Here is a 17,169-nt window from a genome sequence, read left to right on the forward strand (position 1 = left end):
TGAGCCCATAGGCAGCACTGCCACCCAGCACTCTAGGTCTCCCAGCAGGACAAGCAGCACAGCTGAAGTGTTTCCATGCTGAGAGCCTGCCAAGGGACCTACGCTGCACACACTTTTAATCCTAGCTCTCTGGAGGCAGAGACAGGCCTTCTTTGTGAGTTCAAGGCCAGATTGGACTTCATAGAGCATGCTAGCCAGAGTTATGTTGTAAGACCTTATCTCAATACAAGGCAAGACAAAACAAGACACCAGCCTAACTGAGCTGCGTAGTTTTTCTGGAGAGACAGCTCAGCAGTTAGGAACACTTGTAGTTTTCCTGTAGGACCTGAGCCTGGTTTCCAGCACTCACATGGTGACTAACATGGTGGCTCACATGATGGCAGTCGCTCTAGTTCTAGTGAACCTGGTGCTCTTTGCATGCAGGCAAACACTCATACGCAAGAAATATAAATAAACCTTTAAAAGAGGGGCTAGGGGGCTGGAGAGATGGCTCAGCTGGTAAGAGCACTGACTGCTCTTCCAAAGGTCCTGAGTTAAATTCCCAGCAAACACATGGTGGCTCAGAACCATCTGTAAAGAGATCTGACACCTTCTTCTGGAGTGTGAAGACAGCTACAGTGTACTCACATATAATAAATAAATCTTAAAAAAAAAAAAAGAATTAAAAATATGTTGTAAGACTGTGTCTCCTAAAACGGACAGGAAAACTATACCTCAACATGGCTCCCAAACAAGACCAGAGCAATCACAATACCAATGATCAATTCTGCTAATTAAAAAAAGGAAAACAAGGGGGGGGGGCTAGAGACATGGCTCAGTGGTCAAGAGCACTTGACTGCTCTTCTAAAGGTCCTGAGTTCAAATCCCAGCAACCACATGGTGGCTCACAACCATCTGTAACGAGATCTGATGCCTTATTTCCTGTCCAGCCTATATCTCAAACATAACTTCAGAGTGGCCTTTGACCTCTAGCGTGGGCAGCCTTCTGTGTTCTTCATGGTTCTTTGTGACACTGAGACTGTTTTCTCCATGTACACGCTATCTTTTGATAATATGGTAACTGCCCTGTTTTTCATATCAGAATTCTCCTCTTCTGCTTGTGTGTTTATGGAAAATCAGCTCTCTGCCGGGCTGTGTCTGGGGAAGTAGCTTTGGCTGAAGCCAAGCAGAGCAGAGTCACAGAGAGGCCGTTCCAGGGCGAGGGTGAAGCAAAATTCAAGACCCTGGCTGGGAGAAGCGTTTGTTGGCCATTTCTGGGTAAGAAGTTTCTTTTGCCTTTGGGAGATCTCTGAGTAGGATGGTTTTCCTCTGAATCTGGAGGAAAAGTAGCAAACCTGGGAGCTTGGCAGCCAGCTTCAGGATGAAGCGGATCCAGCAGAAGTCAGCGCGCCAAAGCTCAGAAAGAAACTGAGTCCTGATGTCACTAGCAGAGAAGACGAACAAATGGAGCTCAATCTAAAACCAGCTCTGGCCTGTGTTTCCTGTCACCTGCACCTTTAAATAACTGATTTTCTTTCTTTTTTTTCCTGAGACAAGTCTTATCTATGTGGCCATCCCTAGACTGGAACTCTCTAAGGTAGTAGACCAGGCTGACCTTGAACTTGTGACAGTCTTCCTGCCTCCGCCTCCTGAGCTGCTTGGATTGCCGTGGAGCCATCATATCCAGCTCTAATCTGTGATTTGTACCTGTGTTATCATTTATAAGACGAGGCACTTCACTTCAGTTATCATTTCATTTGGCTGCTATAATTAAATCTGTGACCAGTTGCAAGATCTAGGCAGGAATCCCAAATTCTGTAATCTCAATTGTCCCACAAATCCAGCAAGTCTAAAGTGGACCTTAGTCTCGTTTGTTTGAGATGGGGATCTTACATAGTCCAGGCTGCCCTAAAACCTGCTATGTAGCTATAAAGCCACCACAAGCCTCCAGCATCACAGACTACTGTTGCTATTGTTGGCCGTGCTTGAGTTCAAACCCAGGGCCTTGTATATGCGAATTAAACACTCCTCCATTGTTCTGCATCCTCATTCCTAAACTGACCTTTAAAGTCCCTCCTACCAATCTGCTTCTGATCCTCCCCTCCCCCACCCCCTGCATTGTTCATGGCTCCTCTGTCCCTCCTGCTGTCCCAGCTAGAAGCTGGATGTATCAGGGTACTTGCATCTCTCACATCTAGTTAGATACCCCATTCTCATGATTCTCCTCCTTCACCCCATGATCTGCCCCTTTACCTGGCCTACTTCTATATGTTGATTCAGTTGTCCATCATCCCTTATGCCTTCCAATGCAGGCTCCTCATTGAGGCTAGTCATTCTAAGTTACAATGGTGACCACTTATAGCCTCTGCCCAGGTGATCGCTCTCTGTCTTAAAGGCCATCTTCTAGACTATGACTGCTTAGGACTTCTGTTCTTCTGGAAGGTGTTGAGTCTCTCGGGACTTAGCCTATGCGTCTTCTACTTTCTTGGTGCTTGCCTGTTTCTTTCTCCAGGAAAATGCCCATTTGAGGGCTGGCTACCTCTATGTCCACAGGCACATCTAGCTGACCACCCATCAGTCCTATCACATCCTGTTGCTTCTGCATGGTGAGCAAGGACCCTTCTGCCCCTTACTTCTGTCACCTCAATCTTCAGAACGGTCCTTGGCTTGTAGTTGGTACTCAGTAGGTGTTTGTTGTGCTTATAAAAAGATAAGGAGAGAAGGAATGTGTCTTGGTGGAGGTGTAGTCAGGTGTGGGGGAAGAGGGTGCCTCTGAGGACCCATTGCTGAGATATCCCTTCCCCTTGAGGGACCAGCCACAGGACAGTATAGTATAAAGTAGACTTTATTTAGGGCATGGGGGGAGAAAGTTAAGAGGATAATAGAGACAGAGGGAGGAAGGGAGAGAGGGGAGAGGGAAAGGAAGGGGAGGGAAGGGGAGGGGAGGGGAGTAGAGGCCAGCCATGGTATGTGGAGAGAGGGGGGGGAAGGGGTGAGAGGACAGAGCAAGAACAAGAAGACAAGAGAGCAAGAGAGAGCAGAGGGGGCAAGCATCCCCTTTTATAGTGAGTCAGGCACGTCTGACTGTTGCTAGGTAACTGTGGGGCAGCACAAAATGCTAACTGTTCATTGGGGTGAGTGAGTCAAATGACCCTTATCTCATGGTGCACCCCCTGTGGCCTTTCTCCTTCTGGCTCTGAGATAAGCTTCTTCTGTTTAAGCGGCATTGTGAGGTGTCTGAGGGGCTCCTGCCTTGTTTGCCTGTACTTACTGTCATTGCCAAAGGCGATTCTTAGGAAGTGACCCTCCTTTGGGGGGAAGGCCGATGAAGCGAACTGTGGAGGATGCTGAGAATCAGCTTCCGGCTTCAGCATCAGGTGTGAGAAAGAGGAGGGTGTTTTATCCTCGCTACCACCTACCTAGGGATTCTGGGACATTTGAGACCGCATTGGTCCTAGAGTTCCTAGCAAAATGTTGCTGCTTCTATACCTTTAGGACCCAGGGCAGGGAGACAATGGGGGTAGATAAGGTCTGGCTGTCCTCTCTGCTCCCCTCTGTATTCATGTACCTAGCCTATCCACCGGGAGTTGCCTCCCTCATGAGCCTCTGTGCACCACTCTACGGTGGGGGCAGGAGCGCCAAGTCACTCTTGTGCATGCCTGGAGACGCACGTGTGTACGCGCACACACACAGTGTGCACCCACTAGTCTGTAGATATAAAGGGGGCATAGGGGCAGGAGGAACCTGCTGCTGCTGGATTTGGGCAGCTAAAGCTGATGAAGGGAAACTGCATTGAGCCATAAATTCTGAAATATGAGGGAAACTGCTGACTACAAGCAACGGTGGAGCCTCGCTGTGATGCTGAGTCCTCCTGCGAGCAGCCCTGACTCATGGTGATGTCTAATCTCTAGCAGGCCTGGTTAATGAGGTCCTGTTCAGGCCACCGAGACTGAGTATCCATTAAGTGCCCAAGACACCCCCCACCCCCACCTTCCCCTCCTATGGCAACGTTTCAGTCCAGCCTTCCGGGGTACAGAGGGCCTAGCGGGGCTGATGCCAGTAGGGATACAGAGCCCGATAGTACAACAGAGCCATTATATCCTCTTACCACTGAACGATTGGCTCCATTCTCCTTCTACAGGAGGGGAAGGATGCTCTTTTAAGAGAAAGTGAGAAGGATACAGGGACTAAGACAGCCAGGGGCAGTGATGTGAAAGAACACAGAAGCAAAACTCAACAAATACTAGCTCAGGACCTCTCTGAGTGCCTGCAGTAGGCTCTGTAGCCCCCAAATACAGCCTCTGATTATCCAGGCTGCTTGTCTGACTGCTCCTTATGTCAGCTCAGGAACTACTGTGGGACAGTTATCATCCCCACTGTCCCTTGGACCCTGTCTGCCTCCCTCCCTTCCTCCTTCCCTCCTCTCCTTCATTGTCCAAACATGCACCTTTTTAAAGTTCATAGAATGACTATTCCTAAGGATCGCCTCAAAGCCAAAAGGCCCTCAAGGAATTAAACATTATCAGTAGATCTGTCAGGCTGGGTCCTAACAGGAGGGTTCCCTAGGGGCCATACTGAATGGTTGCACCTGGGCTTCCCTCTCCTCCTCGCCCTGATTTGCCTTGGCTTGGCTTTGACATTGGGATGCAGTGGCCCTGTCTTGAAAAAGGCTTTATTTTTGCGCCATCTCTACAGAAGGACTGGCATTTCCTCAGAAGGAAGAGGGTCTCAGCTGAGAATGAAGTTGCCTATGAGTCTGCTGCTCTCTCAGGCCTTTCCAGTGAATGCTCTTTGGAGGGGCTCAGCCTGGTCACCTGGGGCTCCCAGGTCCAATTTCCTGTGAGTCACCACTGGTTACATTTCAGCAGCTGTGGAAAGATTTGTAGCCAGAGGCCAAGGCCAGGGCATGGGGGTGGGGTGGAACCATTGGAGTGAAGGGATGAGTTTCTGTGGGACACAGTAGGCCAGAAAGTTCTCAGGTATTAGTAACCCTCAGTCTAACGACGTGGAAAAGGCCAATAAGGGAAGAGCAGGAAGCAGTTTGGCCCAGCCGCAGATAGTTGTCCCCTGAGCTGCTGCTAGCTTTGGCCTCTTCTGTGCGTGGGCCTGAGTGTCCTCGGGCAGTCCCACCGGCCCTTACCAGCCCTCCCTGGCCCTTGTCCTGAAAGGAAATCCTGTTCTTCTTTCATCTTGGTTCTCATGAGCCCAGTTCTCTTTGACCCACAGAACCAGTCACGTAATTTACCCTGGCCAGTACAGTCATTTCTTGTGAACCAATTAATAAAAGGGATGGAAGGACATTAAGCCTAGGAGGGGCCCCATTGTAGCCCCAGATGAACCCTGTCTGCTCGGTATTTGTTTCTCAAAGGAAGACTCAAAATGAGAATTTCTAGGCTGGTGGGTGACAGGGGTACAGTTCATTCTTCCTGAGGCTCTGAAATTGCACCTTGAGGGTTAGGGGTCACCAGCCTCAGTTGTCCTGTATCCCTTATCCCAGATCTTTGTGCTTTCCTTTCTTCTGTGTGTGTGTGTTTGTGTGTGTGTGTGAGATGTGTGGTGCGTGGTGTGGTATGTGCATATATTGTAAGTATACATATATATATATTATATTATATGTGTGGTATGGTATGTGTATATATGATATGTATATATAATGTGTGTGTAGTGTGGTATGGTATGGTATGTGTATCTATGGTACGTATATATATTGTGTGTTTGTGTGTGTGTGGGGGGGTGTGGTATGGTATGCGTGGTGTGGTATGGTATGGTATGTGTATATATGGCATATATATATATACATATATATATATATATATATATGTATATTGTGTGTATATGTGTGTGTTACGTGCACGTGCATGAGCTTGCTCATGGTATGACAGAGGAACAAGCTGAAGGAGAAGTGTTGGTTTTACATTAACCTCTGCCCAAACGTTGCCCTTTCTGGGGCACTGAGTGCAACTGTGTGCTCTTGTTCCCACGACCCAGGGATCCAGGTACAGTTGCTTTTCTGCTTTGTGCTTGTGGAGTTAGATGCCAGCCATCTGTCCAACTGCTAGGCAGGGAAGATAAACATTGCAGCCCTGGGAGCCCTACCGAGAGCAGAGGTGGGCCTAATAGACTTGTTTTTAGGCACTTGCTTGGCAGCCCATCCTCCCCCTGAGGCAGAACATGGGAGATGGGGGCCTGGCTAGCAAACTAGAGAAGGGTAGTTTGAAAGCACATGCTTAGAAGCAGGAAGGAATGGATTTCTTTTTCTTTCTTTCTTTCTTTCTTTCTCTCTCTCTCTCTCTCTCTCTCTCTCTCTCTTTCAACACATCTTGCCTGAGTTTATTTGTAAAAACAGCACAGGACACTCGTCATCTACAAATAGTGTGAGGGTAGGTGTGTCACAGCAGTCTGTCTGTCTTCACACTGGCAGGAGCCTTTTCTATGGGGGCCTTCACAGGGGCCTGAGCACCTTTGGGAGCCTGGGCTGGAACTGAAGCCTGGGTCTTAGCTGGAGCTTTGGCCTCTGTCTTGGTTTGAACCTAAGGCTTTGGTTGGCAGAGCCTCTGACCCTTGGCCATGTAGCTTCGAATCTGCTTCCCAAGCTTGGGGTGAGCGATGAAAGCCAGACGGCTGAGTTTGTGGCTTCTTCCCTTTGGCATCTTGGGCTTGATGGCCTGAGGCTTCACAAGGGCCTTGATGGCCTCTGTGCACGCACTCACTGCCTTTGCATTGTTGGCCTGCATCTTAGTCAGGCCTTTCTTGTTGTGCTTCTTGGCAAAGCGTATGTTCTCAGGAACTTGGGGTCAACCCCCTTAAGAGATTCATATCTTTGTGACTGGGGTTTCTTGATGCCATTTCTGTGCCTTTTGCGGGACTGGTTGTGTGTGGTGTGGTTCTTGGACTTGGCCATGTCTGCACGGTAACCCGCGGTTCCCGCAGCACCCTGGACCGGAAGAGAAAGAGCGAGGAATGGGTTTCTCGACTGGCAGGTGATTGGGAGCACGGGAAGATGCCATAGCTGATTTGGAGGGACAGAGTGGCTCTCCGGAGTCACAGAAGAATCCAGAAGTGCTGGCCGCAGGGCAGTAGAGGATACAGGGGCCTCCAGGGGCCTGCCTTGACTGTGCTCACGGTCTTGTTGAGAGATGTGCCTGGCTTCACTCCCTGGGGATCTGGAACAGTGGGGTTTGTTACCTGGGGGTCTGGCTCCGGGAAGGTGCTGGAGAAAGGCTGGCAGAGTAGGGACTGGCCTGTGGAAACTGAATGGCAAGCTGCAGCACAGCCACCAGGCTCTAGAGACTTGGGCCGGGTAAGAGTCAGAATGAGGAAAGAAAGCCAAGTTTGACTGAAGGCAGAGTGCTACTGTCGGCGAGGAGACTCAATCTCAAAGGGGCTGGGTTGTTGGAGAAGAGAGGGCAGTGTGTGTGTGCACAGTGTAAGAGAGGACTGTGTGTGTGTGTGTGTGTGTGTTAGAGTGAGGATAATGTAGCAGCCCAGCTGCTGACAGCTGTGTGGTTTGGGGAAAGTTACTTAACCTTTCTGAATTTCATAGTTCTAACCATGAGATAGGAAGAAAGGACGCCCACACAGCATTGTATAGATTCCCTATATTCCACGAGTGTAGTGCCAGGCTGGCAGGCAATGATAGCTTCCCGTTATTAACCACCTAGACACAGTAGGAAGGCACAGTTCTATGCAAGGACGTTTTTTTGGTTTTTTTTGTTTTTTGTTTTTCAAGACTGGGCTTCTCTGTGTAGCCCTGGCTGTCCTGGAACTCACTCAGTAGACCAGGCTGGCCTTGAACTCACAAATCTGCCTGCCTCTGTCTCCCGAGTGCTGGGATAGGACTTTTGTTTCACTTGAGGAAAAAGGAGTTTATTTGGGGAATAGAAGAGTTTTGTTTGTTGTTGTTCCAGACAGCTTCTCTCTCTACATAGCCCTGTCCTAGAACTTACTATGCAGACTGAGCTTGCCTTGAACTCAGAGAGATCCTCCTGCCTCTGCCTTTCAAGTGCTAGAATTAAAGTCATGCACTACCATACCCAGCCAAGCATCTGTCTTTAATCTTTTTTTTTTTGTTTTTTTTTTTTTTGTTTTTCGAGACAGGGTTTCTCTGTAGCCCTGGCTGTCCTGGAACTCACTTTGTAGACCAGGCTGGCCTCGAACTCAGAAATCCGCCTGTCTCTGCCTCCCAAGTGCTGGGATCAAAGGCGTGCGCCACCACGCCCGGCTTTTTTTTTTTTTAATCTTTTTTTTTTTTGCATCTGTCTTAAAAAAAGAACTTATTTGTATGTGTATGTGTGTGATGTGTGATGTGTGATATGTGTGTGTGTTCATGTGCAGGTGTGTGTAGCCCAGAAAGAAGGCATTGGGTTTCCTGGAGCTGGATTTACAGGTGGTTGTGAGCCAGCAGATCTGTGTGTTCGCTTCAATCTTTGCAAGAACAGCAAGTGCTGAGCCAACTCTCCAATTCCCAAGCATCATACTTTAAAAAATACTTTTATAATTAGAAAAAAGGTCCCAAGGACATTCGGTGTGTTTTGATCATAGTCACACCACCTACCCCCTAATTTCCCGCCAGATCCAATCCTACCAATCTCTGTTCTCCAGATTTAGGTTTTTCTCTTTTTCCCCCTGAGTTCTATTTGTACTGCCCAAATTCTCATGGCTGTCGAGCCACCCATTAGGATGTGCCCCTACTACATCCTAAAAACACCTTTCCATTTTATGGTTTGTGTTTGTCTGTGTGCCTGTGCATGAGGAGGCTAGAGGTCAGCCTTGGGGTGCTGTTCATCAGCTCCTGACCACCGTGTTTCTGAGACAGTCTTTCTGGGACTTGCTGATTAGACAACACTGGCCATGAAGGAAGCTGCAGGGGTTTGCCTGTCTCCGCCTCTCCAGTGCCAGGGTTACAAGTGTGTGACATCACACCAAGCTCTTAGTGAAGACCAGGGGTGAAAGTCAGTATTTCCATGGCAAGCAGGGCCAAGCAAGCGCCTCTCCAGTGTCTGCATTTCCTCCTTTTACTTTTAGATATCATTAATAGCATCTAAGTTTGGAGATAACCGAAAGATATTTAGAGAAAAGTAGCAAGGAAGTTTTTAGAGATCAAAAGGGGAAAAACCCTGGAATTTTAAGAACTATAATTCAAGAAGTTGCCTCTGCTTTGGCTGGTGTAAGGTCTAAGGTATGAGGTGTGCTGTGCTTAGGGGTATGGAATACGTGCAGAGGCCAATGGAGTCTTTTGCTATGACCTCACTCCTGCCCTTGTGATCCTCCGAGAGGCATCTTCTTACATAGGACCCAACAGGCCTCCTTTCTAGAAGGGAACCTTGATACGCACAGCAACAGGTAAAACAGACGATTCTTTTGACCTGGCCTCCCACTGCCGGGAAATAATCAGACATGAGGACAGCTTACGACATATCTGTTGGCGACGGTGGTTTTAGAATGGAATACTAAGCAGTTATTAAGAACTGTGACCATACCTGTGTGTGTGGCTGCTGCTGCTTGTTCCCTGGATGCTAAAGGAGAAAACAGGATGACAAAGTTGTTGATTACACTCAAATTTATATGTGCATGAAAACTCAGACATGAACCATCCTATCATGGCGGGTAAGCACCTGGGAAGGAATTGCAAGCAGATGTTAGTATTTAACACTTTTGTATCTTATGGATTTTGAACAATGTATCACTTACTATAGGAATGGACTGAGCACCCCACTCATACACACAGGGTTTGAAAGGAAACATCATCAGCAAATGGCTAAAAAGCAGCTAACCTAAGAGTAAACAATATGATCGAGAGACACCATAGAACAATGTCCTTGTGTTGGCCAGCACAATTAAAATCAGTATCAATGGTAAGAAAATGGTTATATCCGCTGTGAATGACTTTGGAACGATTTTTGTCGAGGCCCTCACTAGCGATTAAAGCCAAATATGGAAAAAGTCACACAGCTGTTTAGAGACTGGTTTATAATACTCTTCACCTAGCTCGCTTTGGCTGCTCCGCTGCTGTGGGGCGGGGGCAGGGGGTGGCTCTTTCAAAACTGGAGTTAAACAGGGTCTAAGATTCCAGGTAGAGCTCATACTTCAAGAGGACTGGGTCCTACAGGGATCTGGGGATCTGCTGATCATGACAGTGAGCTCCACTCTGGTCTTCCCTTAGGTCTTTGTCTGGGAGGAGTTTCACATACCAACAAGCAAATGTTGAATTGAACCCTTGGTATGTCTCACAGAGGACATCGTGTGAGGGCAAGGGAAGGTGTTGCTCTCAGAGACCCAAAATCACCCCCTTCTAGGGCTTGAGTAGCTGGCTGGCAATTCCCACACAGTGGGCTGGCAACTAACCCATCCACAGGAGAGTAAGGGGTGGGGGTGGGGGCTGGGTGGGGTGGGCGTGGTTAAGACGGGAGGTGCCCCGCCCATTGAGTGAGGTGTTGGAGCTGTCTTTTCTGAGGTGAGGATGTGGCGCTGGAGAGAAATTGGAGTGTCTGCGGTCAGTGTGAGGCAGTGCTGTGTGGTAACTGAGAGCAGAGGTGAGGGTTTGGGTCTGAATCCGTTGATTGACTGTGTGGCTTTTGGCAGATTACTAAATCATGGGGCTCTAATTTCTTCTTTCAATGGGAAAACAAACAAAAGAGCAAGAGGAATAATGACAGTGGGTGATGCTGTAAGTACCTGGCGTCAAACTAGCCCACTGAAGACTGTTCCAGCCAGTGTTATCATGTCTACCGTACAGAAAAGGAAATGGAGGCTTAGGGGAATGGCCAAGCCAACAGTAAAGTTTAAAGGATTCCTTCAGAAAGAGCCTCTCTTCCAGCCATGTTCTGAGATCTGCCCCTAACCCTAACCCTAACCCTCTGTAGGTCTGCTGTAGACCAGGTTGGCTTTGAACTTAGAGATCCACCTGCCTCTGCCTCCTGAACATTAGGACTAAAGGCATGTGCCACCACCATCTGACTGAACTTCCCTGTTCTTGATGAGGGCTTTGATGTAGGACCTGAGGGAAGAGTTGGGAGCTGGAGAGTGACGTTGAAGGAGATAAACTGGAGACCTTTTGGAGTGGGACAAAAGGGATAGATAAAATTCATGGTTTGTGAAGGTACAGAAGCCTGAAGGGTTCTCTGTTGCCACAGCTTGGGAGGGGAATGGTGGGTGGACTGGAGGTAGACAAAGGAATGTAGGTATCCTGTAGACCTATCCCATTCAGGCCTCACTGAGATGTGTAAGCAGCAGAGCTTTAGGCATTAGAGACTTGAAAGTAAAGGAGACAAAGCTGAAGGTTGAGGGCATCAAGCTCCTTCATTGGGAGACCCCAAAGTTCTAGGGCCTCTTGGAGTGTTGCCTGTGAAATAGGGGTCATGAGTTGATTATTTTTCACACGTTTAAGATTAGAAGGGCCTCACACAATTTTCTTCCAGTCATTCATTTATTTGTTTTTCTGTGTATGGGTGTTATGTCTCCATGGATGCCTGTGCGCCAGGTGTGTAGTGTCTGTGGAGTCCATCGTACGGCACCAGAGCCTCTGGAACTGGACTTACAGATGGTTGTGAGCCACCATGTGTGAACTGGGAATGAAAGCCAGGTCCTCTGGAAGAGCAGCCAGTGCTCTTAACCACTGAGCCACCTCTCCAGCCCCCGTTCACACAGATTTTCAATTGCTGCACATTCCTTGATTCTATGTTCTCTATGTACGAAGCTCTTCATAGAGAGAATAGTTGAATCTGGGACTATCCATGTATAAGCATTAAAAAAATTTTTTTTTTTAATTTGATAATTCCCCCACTGGAGGAGCAGAGGCAAAGGAGGGAATGGGAGCTCAGGAAAATGGCCTCTCAGAAGCCAATGCTAGAGACGGTGAGCAGTCTCCAGGAAGGTGGATGGAAGGCACGTGCCCATACCTGTAGGCAGGTATGGCTGTGGGCTTCTTGACAGTTTAGTGTGATGTTCTTTCTACATCTTACCCTCTGACTGCTGATGTGAAAGCCTTTGTTTCCCCCTTCAACAGAGACAACAGTAACACATCCCTGCTGAGCTACACCCTACATGGGGGAGACAGTGGCTCCGTCAGGCTATCTCTGCTTGTCTTGAAAGTGTCTGAGCAGTTTCAGGGTGGCGGGGTGTCTCTGCTTCCAGTGTGCTTGGGAGCCAGTCAATCTGTTGAGCCACCAGAGTTTACCTCTGCCAAGTTGTGTTTGCTGGCTGGCAAGACCTACCTGGCTGACGTCTGTATGGGCAGGTGAGATGGCAGGCGGCAGATGGGTAAGTTATTTTTAGCAGCACACAGAGGATGACGTAAGTGACTTCCAAGGCCACATGCCTAGATCTGTATTTACCAGACATATGTGCACAGACCCTGAGCAGGACAAAAAAGACATTTCAATAGATGATGGCAGGAGAGAGGCCTCCTCCCGGTCCAGGAAACTCACAAAAACTAAGGGCTCAGGCTTAGAAAATTGATTCTTGAAGGTGTCCCCTCTCCACAAAGGGCTTTTTGGAGATTATCTTCTCTGATATGGTTTGTCCTCATCAAGTCATGGTAGGTTTTGTTGTTGTTGTTGTTTTGTTTACATTTTAAAAGATTGGTTTTATTTTTATTTATATGAGTACATTGTAGCTGTCTTCAGACAAACCAGAAGAGGGCGTCAGATCCCATTACAGATGGTTGTGAGCCACTATGTGGTTGATGGGAATTGAACTCAGGACCTCTGGAAGAGCAGTCAGTGCTCTTAACCGTTGAGCCATCTCTCCAGCCCTGTTTACATCTTTAAACACAGGGTCTTGCTACATATTCCAGGCTAGCCTAGAACATACTAACCAGCCCGGCTGGCCTGGAACTTAGTGTGCGCCTGCTTCAACTTCATCTCAGGTCTTCTGCTAGAGCAACAGAAAAAGGCCGAGATACCGCCTTCCTAACTGTTCTTAGACTTGATGAGTTCTGTTTTTCTCCAACCTTTTCCTGACATCTCTAGACAATATTAATGCCCCAGGTGGCCTGCCTTGTCACCACTGCCACTGTTGTTAATACACACTATTGCAGTCATCTGTCTCTTAAATGACACCAAGGCCCCGAAGCACCGGTCCTGTCTGACTCCTGAGTGTAGTCTCAAGCACACTGCATAGTACTTGGCAGGCAGTGGGTGTTCATAATGAACGCATTATATAAATTGTCAATTTTGTGACATCTTTCCTTCCTCTTGTCCCTCACAAAGTACTCTGGATTTGCATTAATTTATTTTTAAGTGACAATGAATCAAACTGCTTTTGTCTCAAGAGTTTCAGTCACCCACGGAGGCCATTAGAGGTCTGGGGAATAAAAAAAGACAGGGATGCAAATCCCTTGGGTTAGAAGCTGTCCCCTCAGAGTTGCTTGTAATTTTGGTGTGTGTGTGTGTGTGTGTGTGTGTGTGTGTGTGTGTGTGTGTGTGAGACCAAATAGTATGGCAGATGCAGAAGCTGGTAAGATGTGTTGCCTAGGGCTGATTTGCACTTAACAGAAATGTTTACCCAAGATAGCTTTGTGGCTGGGCTCCACCTTCCCCAAAGGAGCTGTTTTCATAATGTATTACAGCAGTAAAAGGTCACGGAGAAGCTGGGGTCTCCTGGAGATGGAGTGGTGATTCCACAGGTCTGGGCTCCTTCCTGGACTTGGTGAACTCTAGTTGGGTTTAAAAGCACATATTGATTCTTACACAGTATGTGTTAAATGAGTGTTCTTATATACACATTTTTTTTGGCACATATATATCTTGGTGTGTATTTCCTACATATATACACACTTGTGTATGCATCATATATATATATGTTATGTATACTGGTGTGTGCTTCATATATATGTGTGTATATATATATATATATATATATATATATATATATATATATGTTGGTGTATTTCTCCTCTTCTCTGGGGACTTCATGGGGATGTTTTACTGATGTCCAAGGAGATGGAAAGGTGTCTGTTATGTTAGGCCTATATGGGCTTGTATGACAGTTCTATTTTTGTGGCGCTAGAAGGCCATCCAACAGACTCATAGAGAAATGGGTGTGGTCTCTTCTATCATTTGGACCTGGCATCTGGGAGACAGGGGAAGTGATGGGACCTAGTGGAAGATCTTAAGTTATTGGGGTAAGTTGTATCTGTTCCTAGCCACACATACCCCCCTTTTCTTTTTTCTTGATCATATAAGTTTTTTTGTTGTTGTTTTTTGGTTTTTTTTTTTGTGTGTGTGTTTTCAAGACAGGGTTTCTCTGTCAGTTTGTAGACTAAGCTGGCCTTGAACTCAGAAATCTGCCTGCCTCTGCCTCCCAAGTGCTGGGATTAAAGGTGTTTGCCACCACTGCCAAGCTGATCATCTACCTCTTAAGTGCTGGAATTATAGGCATGTGCCACCATGCTCAGTGGGAATGCATAGGCTTTTGAAAACCTCAAAGCCTGTCCTCCAGTTACATACTTCTAACAATGCCATAGCTCCTAACCCTTTTCAAACAGTTCCCCTGACTGGGAATGAAAAATTGAATTACATGAGCCCGTGGGGACCATTCTTTTTTGTTTTTTGGTTTTTTGAGACAGGGTTTCTCTGTGTAGCCCTGGCTGTCCTAGAACTCACTCTGTAGACCAGGATGGCCTCGAACTCAGAAATCCGCCTGCCTCTGCCTCCCAAGTACTGGGATTAAAGGCATGCGCCACCACTGCCCCAGCTGTGGGGACCATTCTTATTCACACCATCGCACAGGGATATTGGTATCCTAGTCCCTTTTCCTTTCTTTGCCACAGCCATTGAATGGGTCCCATACTCCCCAGTGACATACACGACCCGAATATGGAGGGCCTACCTGCCACAGACTGGACCGTCCAAAACAGTGAGCCAAGATAAACTTTTCATTAAGAAAGCTGAATATCTCAAGTATTTTGTTACTGAAAAGTTGAGGAACAGGTCAGGCTTCCCCAGGCCCCAAGTTTCAAACTGTGCTCCAGGGAAGCCGTCTGGAGATACAGCACTCTCAGAAATAGGGATACATGCTCAGCAAGAAATAGACCCAAAGCCTGACTTAGGTCCTGAAGACTCCTTGATCTGGAAGTTCTGTAGGGCTCCAGCCACTTGGGGGTGGGGAATGAGAACCAGCCTGGATTTTCCTCCTTGCATCAACAAAAAGAGACGGCAGGAGCTCTGAGAGCATGTTCCTTCAGAGGCTGAAATTACACACCTGTAGCAGCCGGGATGGCTATTTGCAGGTAATAACTATTCTAGCATGGTTAGAAAAGCCTGGTAAATGTTGCCCTTGTTTGAAATCCTCCCCCCACCCACCCCTACCCCACCATCTCCCCAGTGCTGAACAGGTTGAGAGACAGAGTGACTATTTTCTGTTTGTTTGTGTCTCCAGAACCAAGCTGTCTGGACCCACCGTCTGGAAGGCTTCTGCCCATTCCCAGCGACTGTACCCAGCAATCAGGAGGCACTGGATAAACATCTAGAAGACCCAGAGGGGTCATTAGCTGAGGGTAGGAAAATGTCTTTGTTTGAACCTCTGATAGTCACTAGAAATCCAAAACCAAAGGATGGCTTTGCCCTTTGTCTCTGAGGAGCTCAAATGATGCCGGGCAGGACGGAGTCCAGTCTTAAGTGGCTTACAGCTTAAATCGGTCACAATGTGCATCGGGGACGGGGAAGTTTTAACACTGCAGACGTCCTGGCTGCACTGCAGAGACTCAGTGGACTCTCTCGTAGAACAAAGGGCCCTGTGGGATCACACTGGGGATCCCCTTGTACAGCTGAGAGTGAGAGCCACTAGCTCAGGTGGAGGGGGGCTTTCTTCTCGTTCTCTTGTCCACGCTCTGGGAGAGGTAGGAAATGGTGGGTGACCCTTCCATTTCTCCAGGATGGCTCTGGACCTTGTTTTTGTTTTTTGTTTTTCCAGTGAGCATCTCTCCGTGCAATGTGGGTTCACACACAATCATGCCCTAGAACTTCATGCAATCCAGCCAAAACCAGTGATCTCCTTTACATTATGGGGTAGCTTAAAGAATCAAAACTATTTTTTTATTATTTTATGCTGATGCATGTTCTGGCTGCGTGTATGTCTACAGATCATATGCATACCTGGGACCTTCAGAAGCCAGAAGAGGGGATTGGATCCCCTGGAACTGGAGTAACAGACAGTTGTGAGCCAGCATGTAGGTGCTGGGAATTGAACCCAGCTCAAGAGGGTTCTTTGGTTTTGGTTTCGAGACAGGGTTTCTCAGTGTAGCCCTGGCTGTCCTGGAACTGGCTTTGCAGACCAGGCTGGCCTCGAACTCTTCCTGCCTCTGCCTCCCAAGTGCTGGGATTAAAGGTGTGCACCCAGCTTGATTAAGAGGTTTTGGGGTGTGATGTCACTTTTCCCTCCCTTCCCCTTCCCCTTCCCCTTCCCCTTCCCCTTCCCCTTCCCCTTCCCCTTCCCCTTCCCCTTCCCCTTCCCCTTCCCCTTCCCCTTCCCCTTCCCCTTCCCCTTCCCCTTCTTCCCCTTCCCCTTCCCCTTCTTCCCCTTCTTCCCCTTCCCCTTCTTCCCCTTCTTCCCCTTCCCCTTCTTCCCCTTCTTCCCCTTCCCCTTCTTCCCCTTCTTCCCCTTCCCCTTCTTCCCCTTCTTCCCCTTCCCCTTCTTCCCCTTCTTCCCCTTCCCCTTCTTCCCCTTCTTCCCCTTCCCCCCTTCTTCCCCTTCTTCCCCTTCCCCCCCTTCTTCCCCTTCTTCCCCTTCCCCCCCTTCTTCCCCTTCTTCCCCTTCCCCCCCTTCTTCCCCTTCTTCCCCTTCCCCCCCTTCTTCCCCTTCTTCCCCTTCCCCCCCTTCTTCCCCTTCTTCCCCTTCCCCCCCTTCTTCCCCTTCTTCCCCTTCCCCCCCTTCTTCCCCTTCCCCCCCTTCTTCCCCTTCTTCCCCTTCCCCTTCCTCCCCTTCTTCCCCTTCCCCTTCCTCCCCTTCTTCCCCTTCTTCCCCTTCCTCCCCTTCTTCCCCTTCTTCCCCTTCCCCCCTTCTTCCCCTTCTTCCCCTTCTTCCCCTTCCCCCCCTTCTTCCCCTTCTTCCCCTTCCCCCCTTCTTCCCCTTCCCCCCCTTCTTCCCCTTCTTCCCCTTCCCCCCCTTCCTCCCCTTCCTCCCCTTCCTCCCCTTCCTCCCCTTCCTCCCCTTCCTCCCCTTCCTCCCCTTCCTCCCCTTCCTCCCCTTCCT

General features: G+C 48.4%; 1 long non-coding RNA gene and 1 pseudogene across 1 annotated transcript; one reads left to right on the forward strand and one right to left on the reverse strand.

Moving 5' to 3' along the window:
- Positions 1–1,237: 1,237 nt before the first annotated feature.
- LOC147002478 (uncharacterized) lies at positions 1,238–16,144 on the forward strand. Its single transcript, XR_015048736.1, has 3 exons — positions 1,238–1,257; positions 15,358–15,475; positions 16,061–16,144. It is a non-coding gene; the product is annotated as an uncharacterized LOC147002478 (long non-coding RNA).
- LOC147002479 (large ribosomal subunit protein eL29 pseudogene) lies at positions 6,369–6,889 on the reverse strand (annotated as a pseudogene).
- Positions 16,145–17,169: the final 1,025 nt, after the last annotated feature.

This window comes from Mus caroli, unplaced genomic scaffold, assembly GCF_978045245.1.
Source record: "Mus caroli unplaced genomic scaffold, Mus_caroli_1 scaffold_10, whole genome shotgun sequence".
Lineage (NCBI taxonomy): Eukaryota > Metazoa > Chordata > Mammalia > Rodentia > Muridae > Mus > Mus caroli.